Here is a 12,278-nt window from a genome sequence, read left to right as displayed (position 1 = left end):
GTAAAAATCATATTTACAGTCAAATATGATAAGCTAGTACAATTCCCTCTAATGTTCTCTACATTTACTTGCAGTAAATATGCTATCAGTTGACAGAAGTATATCTGCAAAGATATTAAAGTAATTCCACCTAATAATATCATTCCATTCCACAGTACTTTCGCTTACTGAACAGTGTATAAGAACGGTTCTCTAGGGTGTCAACTGATCCTAAAAGCAGACTTTAGTGACGACAGTTCTCATGAGCGAATGTTCACCTTGAAACACCATTTTCATACTTGTCTTGAGGCAGCGTCTCTTCTAATCCACAGCCGCATTCATAGTTCTGCAGGCAGGTTGTTAAAGGAAACAGTTGACAAAGACACCGCAAACAAGCTTACATACAGAAACAGCAGTCACTGATTAGGACCGCCCACTGGACTCCCACACTGAAATTGAGTAAAAATTCAAATGAATAGAAAACTTAAAAATTACATTTAAGAGATAATGAGGAGATTTATTAAAACCTGTGCAGAGGAAAAGTTGATGAGTTGCCCATAGCAACCAGATCACTTCTTATATTTTTGACAAGGCCTCTGCAAAATGAAAGAAGCGATCTGATTGGTTGCTATGGGCCACTCAGGAACTTTTCCTCTGGACAGGTTTAGTTAAATCTTCTCCTTGTAATCTTTTGCACAAATCTATATAATCAATCTGCTCATCTTCTTGTGAATATTAGTTTTTTCCCCCGCATATGTGAATACAGTGACCCCCGACCTGCGATGGCCCCGACATACGATCATTTCAACATACGATGGCCTCTCAGAGGCCATCGCATGTTGAAGGCAGCATCAACATACGATGCTTTTGTATGTCGGGGCCATCGCATAAACGGCTATCCGGCAACGCAGACTGCTTTAGCTGCCGCCAGATAGCCGTTTACGGTGCCCCGTGTGGTCCGCTGACGATCACTTACCTGTCCTCGGGGCTCCGGCGCGTCTTCTTCAGGATCCCCTGCATCGTCGGCGCTCTCCATTGTCGTCATCATGTCGCTGCGCACGCCGTCCCGTCATCCAATAGGAGCGGCGTGCGTAGCGATGTGATGGCGGTGAAGGAGAGCGAGGATGCCGGGGAAGCAGAGGCCTTGCCGGAGCGGCGGGGACACCCCGGGGATGCGGCGACAGTGATGGAAGGCGACATCCAGGGCAGCGGTGATGGTCCGTAGTGGAGGGTGAGTATAACCTCCAATACCAGTGGTCTTCAACCAGCGGACCTCCAGATGTTGCAAAACTACAACTCCCAGCATGCCCGGACAGCCGTTGGCTGTCCGGGCATGCTGAGTGTTGTAGTTTTGCAACATCTGGAGGTCCGCAGGTTGTAGACCACTGTCCTATACTTTACATTGAACAGATCCCTCAACATGCGATGGTCCATTTGGAACTGATTACCATCGTATGTTGAGGGACCACTGTATTTGCATATTCCTTCTTTTCACTTGTGGGCCAATTAGAATGATGCAAATAAACTTGTCAGAGGTTATCAACAACATCCCTAGCAACCAATAGTAAAGTTGCCCACCCCCTCACTGTTTTCTTCCTCGAATACGAGAATATTCACATATGCGAATATAATGAATACGCAAAATTCGTGAATATAGGACGAATATTCGTCTATAAATATATTCGCTAAATATGTGCAATGCCGCTCATCACTACTGCTGTGTTATATTCTGCTTGTGGATCAGATTGCAAGTTTTACATGACACTTGCAAAGTTATTCCTTATCCACAGGATAGAGGTTAAAAAGCTGATCGTGGTGATCCAACCCCTGGGACCCCACTGATCGCAAGAACAAAAGGAAAACAGCCCAATTAAGTAAATGGAGCCCATCAGGTGTGCGCAGTAATCACTGCATAGATTCTCTATAGGGCTTTCAAATATTGCAGAGCTCCAGCGCTAACCTCAGAGGTGACAATTTTGCCAGATTATCAAGCATGTACATTGTCTACCCTCCATAAAACATCTAGTAATATATATTTTATAATGTTCTATAAACACATATAAAGAACAGTCTAGGAGACTGAAAGCTGTGTTGAGCATATAAAGTATCACCACGCGTCTCACTTTAGACGTGGATAAATGGCTTTATTATCTCATTTTTATCTAGACAAAACCAACTAACACAATGTGGCACAAAGCCAGTTGTATGACCTAGTGGCTGCAAAAACAGATTTAGAAGGTCTGCCTTTATTAAGTCACACAGGAAAAGACCTTCACCAAATCTACAGGGGGGTACGAAGACAAAAAGGATTATTTTGTAAGGCAACTTGTCCTTGCTTAAGAGGGGTATTCCGGTGGAAAATTTATTTATTTATTTATTTTTTTTATCAACTGGTGGGTGCCAGAAAGTTAAACAGATTTGTAAATTACTTCTATTAATAAACCTTATCCTTCCAGTACTTATTAGCTGCTGACTACTACAGAGGAAATTCTTTTCTTTTTGGAACACAGCGCTCTCTGCTGACATCACGAGCACAGTGCTCTCTGCTGACATCTCTGTCCATTTTAAGAACGATCCCGAGTAGGAGAAAATCCCCATAGCAAACATATGCTGATCTGGACAGAGTTTGTCAGCAGAGAGCTCTGTGTTCCAAAAAGAAAAGAATTTCATTTTCCTCTGTAGTATTCAGCAGCTAATAAGTACTGGAAGGATTATGATTTTTTTATAGAAGTAATTTACAAATCTGTTTAACTTTCTGGCACCAGTTGATTAAAAAAAAAAAAAAAGTTTTCCACCGGAGTACCCCTTTAATATGTAGCCAAAGAGATTTCTTACAAAACAAGTAATCTTACTTTGGAACAGTCAAGACCAAAGGGTCTCATGCACAGATAAATTACTCACAACTATGTTGTTGGTATGATCATAACTAGCATATATATTTAGTATATTAAAAGGGAGTATTGCAGCCTTAGAAAGATTCTATAACAAAACAAATAAATAAAATAAAATACTCACCTGCCCTGATGCCTTGAAGTAACTTTTCTCCATCTTCCAGCCCCTACCCTACCAGTCTTCTGCGGCCAATTTCTTCCTGATCCCTGCAGGAACTGCCTGCTCAGCCCCTCACTGGTAGAGGCGAGGCACCTCTGTGGCCAATGACTGGCTGAGTAGGGGATTCCTAAGAGGTCTTCACACTTTTTTTGTGTCTCATTTTCATCAGTAAAAAATAAATACTTACTTTCTGCCCTTTGAAAAGTTTTTATGCACTATTTTACAATTTGGAAACAGATTCTTTTTTTCAGGGGACAATCTGGTAAAACAGCTGGAAAGAAGGACCTTTCACTAATAATAATCTTACATTTTACAACTATGAAATCATGGGCATAAAATTTGACTGAATGGTAATTTTTCAGCAGTTTTTGGAACTCCATAATTACCAAAAAATAAATAAAAACAAACAAAAAAAAATAGCCATTGTTTGGTCTGTTACATGAACCATAGATTGGATCAAAATACCTTGTGTAAAGTTTAGCCTTACTCACTTTTGAACTTTTCTGGGACGGGAATACACATTTAATAGGCCCCAAAGTCTGAAATGCATGGCTATACTTAAAGGGGTATTCCAGGCAAAACCTTTTTTTATATATATCAACTGGCTCCGGAAAGTTAAACAGATTTGTAAATTACTTCTATTAAAAAATCTTAATCCTTCCAATAGTTATTAGCTTCTAACTGCTCAGTCTAACTGCTCAATGATGATGTCATGTCCCGGGAGCTGTGCATGATGGGAGAATATCCCCATAGGAGCTGCACAGCTCCCGGGACGAGAGTCATACGAGAGCAGTTAGACAGAAAACAACAACTCAACTTCAGAAGCTAATAACTATTGGAAAGATTAAGATTTTTTAATAGAAGTAATTTGCAAATCTGTTTAACTTTCCGGAGCCAGTTGATATATAAAACAAAGTTTTGGCCTGGAATACCCCTTTAATAATGCCAGACCACAGAGTCACCATTTTTGGGAGCTTGCGATGTCTCATCATTTGGAATTTATTGGTAAAAATTTTGTTCAACGCCAATACTTTCCAAATAATTCTGAAACAACTTTTTAAGATTGTTTCATTAGAATAACCAAATCAATTATTGTAATAAAGACTTTTAATAGCTGTAATTTACTAAAGCTCATGAACCAAGCCTATCCATTTGATGTATAGGAGATATATATATACACACACACACACACACACACACACACACACACACTCAAGTGCACGATAAATAAAGACAGATCAGGAAAAGCTCATCTAGAAAAAATAAGCTCGTGGACTAGATCCTAAAGTTTGGAGTACATTCAAGTCAATAGGCACAAAGTAAAACCTACTCCCTTACTCCGTAAAGGTGAATGACGTCATCATTACGATGTTGGTGTCTGTACGCCTAACATTTCACGTAACAGGAGACAGAATTTACTTTTAAAGCACGAGAACAGAGAACATTAAGAAACGCACCGGACGCAGCCTTGCGTCTGCCGCTGTGACATTATCGGCACACAACATAAACCACAGTAATAGAACAGCACAGCACATTAAACAGATTACATGATCAGGACCATTCATTTCATGCCTGGCTGTATAGTAGAGAGTGGATAGAACGGGCAGATGTACCCTCTTGTTTGACCTCTGCTCGCAGTCAAGTATGATCCTACCGAGGGAGAAGGATGTCTCCGGCTGGTGGGTCTTCTCTTTATCCTCTGCTCCGAGCTCCTTCGCCACTTACTGCGAGAACACAATACCTCCGTGTTTCTAACGCAGCACACAAAGATTACAGAGGAAAAAACCTATGGAAGGAGGTAAGCAGCAACATGAGCAGCCAATGGGGGGGAAGAGATCCATGGCAGAAATGAGCACATGCTCACTGAGGCTCTGCTACTGTCACCAGCGCTTAGAAGCCTCCTAATCTAATTATAGCCATTTGCTAGGACCGTTCTACTGAAGCACAGCCCGGGAGCAAATTATATTTTAATAAGTAAAAAAAAAACTTTTTAGATAATAATATATAAAATACTACGGCTTGATATCAGGCTCGGCAGTTCGCATCCATTCATGTGCTGTCTTGGCTCTAAACTCTTGTTGCCACGCCGGGTTTCTTCTTCTTCCTCCTGCTTAATCATGAAAAGCGTTTGTCACTTTAACCTGCGTATGCATAATTCATTAACTCAGTGTGCACACATCACTAGCAGCAGGAGACCCTATACTTACTTGCTCCGACCAGATGAAAGCAGCTATCCATAGAGGTGGTTGAATGGATTCGCTGGGTTTAGGATTCGGAGCAAGTTGGGCTGTAATACGCCATATACACACACCCTAATAAAGCTAAGATTGGGCTGCAACAATACTAACTGAAAGACCCCTCTAAAAGGAGCAAGGGTAAATGTTCACAGGATTTTACAGTCTAAGGCAGTGTTTCCCAACCAGTGTGCCTCCAGCTGTTGCAAAACTCCAACTCTCAGCATGCCCGGACAGCCTTCGGCTGTCCGGGCATGCTGAGAGTTGGAGTTTTGCAACAGCTGGAGGCACACTGGTTGGGAGACACTGATCTAAGGTCAATGCTGGATGGTTGTGCCAGTCATACCAGTAGGGCTACAATCAGCTGCAGACCACTTTTAGTGCATTAAAAAAAAAATTATTGACACCGACTTAGAAAGAACTGAACTAAATGGTCCCAGTCAATTCAAACAGCTTCCCTCCACTTGATTACTAGCATTATTGGATGCCACTTAATTAAGCAATAATAACTCCTTAGCCCCTTCGTGATCCATGGCATACATGTACGTCATGGGTCGGGTGGGCGTACAAGACAGGCGCCCGCGTCATGACCAGGAGATGTCCACTGCTATCAGCAGCTGACATCTGCCGGTAATGACGGACATCGGAGATCGCTCCGATGTTCTTCATTTAACTGTTTAAATATCAACATTAAATGGCGCTATTCCCTGGTGTCTTGTGGTCCCATAGATCCCCGCGATGAAATTGTTGGGGGGCTATGGGTTGCTAGGGAAACCCGAGGCTTTACCTGGTCCTAGGCATCTTCCCTGGCTCTGAGATTGCTTAGGGCTCCTTTTGGCAGCCCTTAGCAATCAAGCACAGATTTCATGGATCAATGTAATTCAATAGAATTGCATTGATCTATGTAAGCCATCTAATGATGGCTTATGATAGGCCCCCTAGGGGTGTTTAATTAGAAGTAAAATAAATGTTTTTAAAATATTTTACAATAAATCCCTCCCCTAATAAAAATTAAAATCGCCCCCCTTTTCCCATTTTTAAAATAAAACTGCACAAACAAAAAAGACCACATATTTGGTATTGCCGTGTGCGTAATTGTCCGAACTATTAAATTATTAGGTTTCTGATTCTGCACAGTAACCGGCGTAAACGCAAAAAAATTCCAAACACCAAAATTGCTAATTTTTGGTTTGATTACATCCCCAAAAAATTATAATAAAAAGTGATCAAAAAGCAAGAACTACACAAAAAAGTGGTACCCTTAAAGTGGTACTCCGCCCCTAGACATCTTATCCCCTATCCAAAGGATAGGGGATAAGATGACAGATCACGCGAGTCCTGCCGCTGGGGACCCCCGGGATCTCCGCTGCAGCACTCTGCTTTCATTACTGCACAGAGCAAACTCTCTCTGTGCGTAATGACAGGCGATACAGAGGCCGGAGCATTATGACATCACGGCTCCGCCTCCTTGTGATGTCAGAGCCCGCCCCCTCAATAACAGTCTATGGGAGGGGGCGCGGCGGTCATTACGCCCACCTCCATAGACTTGCATTAAGCGGGCGGGCCATGTCGTCACGAGGGGCGGAGCCATGACGTAAAGATGCTCCGGCCCCTGTATCGCCTGTCATTATGCACAGAGCGAGTTTGCTCTGTGCAGTAATGAAAGTGGGGTGCTGCAGCGGAGATCCCGGGGGTCCCCAGCGGCAGGACCCACGCGATCTGACATCTTATCCCCTATCCTTTGGATAGGGGATAAGATATCTAGGGGCGGAGTACCCCTTTAAAAACTACAGCTCATGGTGCAAAAAAACAAACCCTAATGCAGCTCCATAGTGGAAAAATAAAAGTTATAGGAGTGAGAACATGGTAATGAACATTTTTTTCTTTATTTTATAAAAAAAAAAATGCTAAGGTAAAAAAAAAATTTTAACCATAAAATGAAACAAAAATTATTCATGTTTGATATTATTGGAATCGTACTGACCCATAGAATAAAGATGGAATGTCAGATTTACCGTATTTTGAAGGCGGAAAAAATTACTGCCCTACAAAATTGTGCAATTCCATTTTATTTTTTTTTCAATTCTGCCCTTCATATAATTTTTTTTCTGGCTTTATAAAACATTGTATGAAAAAAAATTAAAATAAAAAATAAAGTTAAATCAGTGGAAAGTCCAACTCGTCATGCAGAAAATAAGCCCTAATACAACTTTGTCAGTTGAAAAATGAAAAAAAGTTATGGATCTTAGAAGGTAAGGAGGAAAAAAAAGTGACCCAGAAATAAAAATTGAAATGGTTAAAGGGGTACTCCGGTGAAAGCCTTTTTTTTTTTTAAATGAAAGTTAAACAGATTTGTAAATTAAAAGTCTTAACCCTTCCAGTACTTATCAGCTGTATACTACAGAGGAAGTTCTTTTCTTTTCTGTCTGACCACAGTGCTCTCTGCTGACACCTCTGTCCATGTCAGGAACTGTCCAGAGAAGGAGAGGTTTAATATGGGGATTTGCTCCTGCTCTGGACAGATTTTAAATAGAATGAGGTTTAGCATATCTGCAGGAGAGAGGCTGTGCCACTGCAAGCTAATCTAGTAAGCTTATTGAAGATGTTTCTGAACAAACTGTTCCTGAAAGATAAATCAAGGCTTCCTACTCATTGTTCACCAGTACATTTGTATCCCCTTTTTCCTCCACATGCAATCTAGTATTGTACTGTGTAAGTCGTCAGCCCAGCACAGTGCCAGTCTGTTAAAGGGGTTATCCATGATACATATTTTTATATATCAACTGGCTCCAGAAAGTTAAACAGATTTGTAAATTACTTCTATTAAAAAATCTTAATCCTTTCAGTACTTATGAGCTGCTTAAGTTGAGTTGTTCTTTTCTGTCTAAGTGCTCTCTGATGTCACCTGTCTCGGGAACCACCCAGTTTAGACGCAAAACTCTTCCACTCTGTGCAGTTTCAGAGACAAGCAGAGATGTCAGAAGAGAGCACTGTTGCCAGACAGAAAACAAAACTTCAACATCAGCAGCTGATAATTATTGAAAGGATTAAGATTTTTTAATAGAAGTTATTAACAAATCTGTTTAACTTTCTGGAGCCAGTTGCTATGTAACAAACATTTTTTTTTTCCTGGAATACCCCTTTAAGTCCAGTGCACTTTCTCCAGAACTAGCAGAGAGAAATATTTGTTTTAACTGGCCAGAGAAATAAGGGAAAGGAAGTAACTGTGTATGTACTAGTGGCAAAATGCCAAGGTCTGGGAGTGCCTCTTGAAATGTTGAGCATGAGAAATAGCTGTGAACCATGCAGAGGGCTCAATAGCAGCAAGAGCACTAAAATTTCTGTCATCTAAGGATGTAAGAAAAAAAAAAAAAATCGATTTGCGCGATTATCACGATTTTTCATTTGGCGATACTGAATCGATTCAAAATATTTTTGAATCGATCCTTTTAGGGATGTGGATTTTGTATCTCCTGATGCCTGGAACAGCATGTCCCGGGCATCAGGAGATAAAAATTCCACATTTGTGGAGCCGGGCAGGTGATTTTTTTCCGGCTCGTGCAAGCAGGGCCGGATCTGAAGCGAATAGGAAATAAACTTTTGGATAGGTTTTGCTAGGAAGGTCCTTTAAAATAAGCTGAATAAGCTGGTCACACGATGTCCCATTGCTGGCACCCTGGGGGTCAACCTTAATCTGTGGGAAAAACTGGCATCAAGTGTTCAAGTTATCTGCTGCAGGGGAAAGAAAATATGACACAGCTCCTGGTAAAAGCAATGGGCTGTTTCACCATAGAGACATTCTTTGAAGCTGTTAGATGAGGGTCTTAATTAGCCCCAACCCAATTATTACATTTCCAATATACATTGACCTCACAGTAATGGATTTTTGCTCCAAAATGGCTAGCAATCTGATCCAGAAAATAGATTAAAAGCTTTGAATTTAAGACTAGAATAAATAAAAAGGTATGAGATGGAACATTACAGCAATTACTTACTTATACTATGTCAACATTTCATGTTGGACTATGGAGACTGTCTCTTTATAGTCTCTTTACAGTAAAAAAAAAGGTGTTTGTTCAGGATTAAAACTTTTCATTTAGGTAACTACAGGGCTTTTTTTTGTTTTGTGTATTTTTTTTGTCCCTCGAGGCAATGGAGCCACAGTGAGCATGCTTGGCCACTGCTCCATTTACATGCTTTAGGACTTCTAAAGATAGCTGAACACTACTTGGCCTTCGGCAGCCCAATAGCAAATAAATGGTGTCCAAGTATGTGCTCCATTGACTACGTGGACAAGGGACCCTAGTTCCCTTGAATGGTGGATAGCCCAGTTGTTGGCCCCCCACTTATGAGAGCAGGGTTGTTTCTTGTCCCAAGAGACAATTGAGCATGAGCGCACAAGTGTGGCCATCACTCCACTGACATGCTATAGAACTTCATTAGATAGATAGTTGAGCGTTGTACCTGGCTATCTTTGACAGCCGCATACCAAGTGCATGGAGCGCCATTGGTGTCATTTTCGTTGACCTTATCAGAAACGCCTCATCTGTTCCTCTGAACTAATAGTTAGTACGCACCTGCACACACACCTCCATCTCTGTTATTCAAAAATGACATCACTGGCATGTAGAAGCAAGCTATTCTGCTCCTCCTGCTTCTGCTCAAAGTGCTGTTCTTGGCAACCTAGTGCTTGCCATACTTTTAGGGGGTGCATCATATAGTATTAGGGGGTTACCATACTCTACCCCTAACCCTACACATTGCTTCTGCCTGTGAGTGATGTCATTTTTTGAGTAACAGAGCTGGAATGGGTGTGTGTAAGCACAAGGTTCTAACTCTCATATCAGAAGAACAGATGAGATGTTTCTGACTAAAATGACACATCACCGGTCATGTATGTGTGCTGCCGCTCCATTCACTAGGGGGACAGGGACCTCTGTTCCCTTGATAAGTGGGAAGCACAGTGGTTGGACCTTCAACGATCAGATACTCTGGATAGATCAGTTTAAATCTGAGGATCCCATTATATATCATTTTAAGTTATTACAGAAACCACAAAACAGATGTAAACAGAGCCTATTTCTGTAATAATTTGGTAATCCAGAACATTTGATATACAGGCATCTGTCAGGTCCTGTTATTTCTGGATTACAGGAACATTATTGCTGTTAATGAAGTTAAGAAGATTATACAGTAAATAGTCGGCGGAATTGTCCTCGCCTGAGTGTTCCCTCAGTTACAAGAAGGCAGTTTTGTGTTATGTGTCAATGGAATGCTGGTAGTGACAGCATCATTATGGAGCGTCTAGCTAGAGGGGGAAGGGTACCAAGATACAGAAATATTCCGATAGTTATACCGCACATAGAACCCCCTAGCCATGACACTGGGCTGTAAGATGTGATGCGAGCAGACTACAACTAGCTTCCAATAGACAAATGTCACCGCAAGGTAAACTGTCCTTAAGTGTGGGCAAAACACTAAGTGACCTGGCAATAACTAGTAAAGATGATTTTATACTTGAGGATGTGCAGGAAGGGAAGATGACATTACATAACACTAAGATATTCTAGAATTTAAGGCTGGGGTTTCATTTATGGCAGTAGATATGCACGTAATGCCTTATTTGATGTGAACTACGTGCCCCACAGATTCAGAATGCACATTGTTGTAGGAGACTATGCAAATATGACAGATATACAATATTACAGGAGGTACAAATGTCCTTACGTTGTGACATGCTACAGCGGATCAGGTAATTTTTCCTCAGGACAGTAGGTCAGATAAAAATCCATTTTAAGACAATTAAAAAAACTCACAAAAGCATTAAAAATGGCTATTGTGCAGTCATCTCCACTATGCAGCAATGGAACTAGTCAAGGGAAAAGGACATAGGTAATATAGCTCTGGAAAGGGGGGGGGGGGCAAGCTTGGATCAGCTTCAACCAGCTCATTCATTGGTAGTATGCACCTTTTACACGGGAACTAATGTAAGCAAACAAGGGCAGGGGATGGCACTAGGGTGATACTTCTCTCCAGCAAAGGACGGAAAGAAGGTAAACAATTCCTTTGGCCTTTCTGTCTAGGATTGGGGTCTGTAGTGGGCTGGTGTTTTGCGTTAACATTTCTACTGTACAATAAAGAATGAAAAAACACAAACCCAATAATGCACTGCATTTATGCTTTACATATAAAACAGATCTGCAATTGGTTTTCAACAAAATAAATAGTCTTCCCTTTGGCTTCTGTAGTTTGTATTATATTTACACAGACAAACACTACAACACATGCTACTCTATGCTATTCGGCACATCTAAAACATGTGTGCTCCCTATACGGGGAAGGGTAAGCCGCAGCCAAACAGCTCTGGTGGCAGCTTAACACACCCCATCCTTCTCTTGAGTGAAATTGTCCGTGAATTACAAGGTTTACACCTTACACAATCGACTAAACCCATTGAAAGCAGTGGGTTCAGCTGACTTATTTTTCAGCTTCTGGGTAATGGCCAATGGGCTACAGACTAAGCCATCAGAGATGGGTCTGACAAAATAAAGACAAAACGGCATGGAGTAGATTGCACTGCAGTACATATACATGTAAAAGTAAATGCAATTAAATAAAATAGGTTAAAAAGGGGTCAATAGCCTATAAAGATGAACCAACAAGTATGTGCCCAAAATTCATGATTTAGAGGTTTGAGAAAATCTGATATTTTTTTTATCACAAACTCCATTGTAATACAACTGTTATGTGCAGTAAACTGGGTCATTGTAGCTTATAATACGCTTTTCACAGGTATATAGCTTTACTGTGGACATCCAGATGTCAGTTCTGTCAAACTTGGCTAATATGTGGTTTCACTGCCAGGCAGTTCTAGGAAAGATCGGTAAGAAACATTAGACATCAAACTCTTACTGGTATACGGAAGATAATTGATCATAATATAGACGACACCCATCATCTCTGTGTAGCAATACCACATGCATAAATAGACTATAATTCATTAATAATTCAGTA

General features: G+C 41.0%; 1 protein-coding gene across 17 annotated transcripts in view; it reads right to left on the bottom strand.

Annotated features, from left to right (window-relative positions):
• FAM110B (family with sequence similarity 110 member B) overlaps positions 1-12,278 on the bottom strand; it is a 282,271-nt gene that overhangs the window by 69,294 nt on the left and 200,699 nt on the right. For 2 of the 17 annotated variants that reach the window (XM_056521995.1, XM_056521993.1), the window contains exon 1: positions 4,685-4,830. The exons of 14 other annotated variants lie outside the window; for them this stretch is intronic. The gene's annotated coding sequence lies outside the window, so the exon portion shown is untranslated. Of the gene's footprint in view, positions 1-4,643; positions 4,665-4,684; positions 4,831-12,278 lie in introns of those variants that run through there. One more of the 17 variants, XM_056521994.1, reaches the window with a different exon arrangement.

The sequence above is a fragment of the Hyla sarda genome, chromosome 5, assembly GCF_029499605.1.
Source record: "Hyla sarda isolate aHylSar1 chromosome 5, aHylSar1.hap1, whole genome shotgun sequence".
Taxonomy (NCBI): Eukaryota; Metazoa; Chordata; class Amphibia; order Anura; family Hylidae; genus Hyla; species Hyla sarda.
This window is presented reverse-complemented; position numbering and strand designations above follow the sequence as displayed.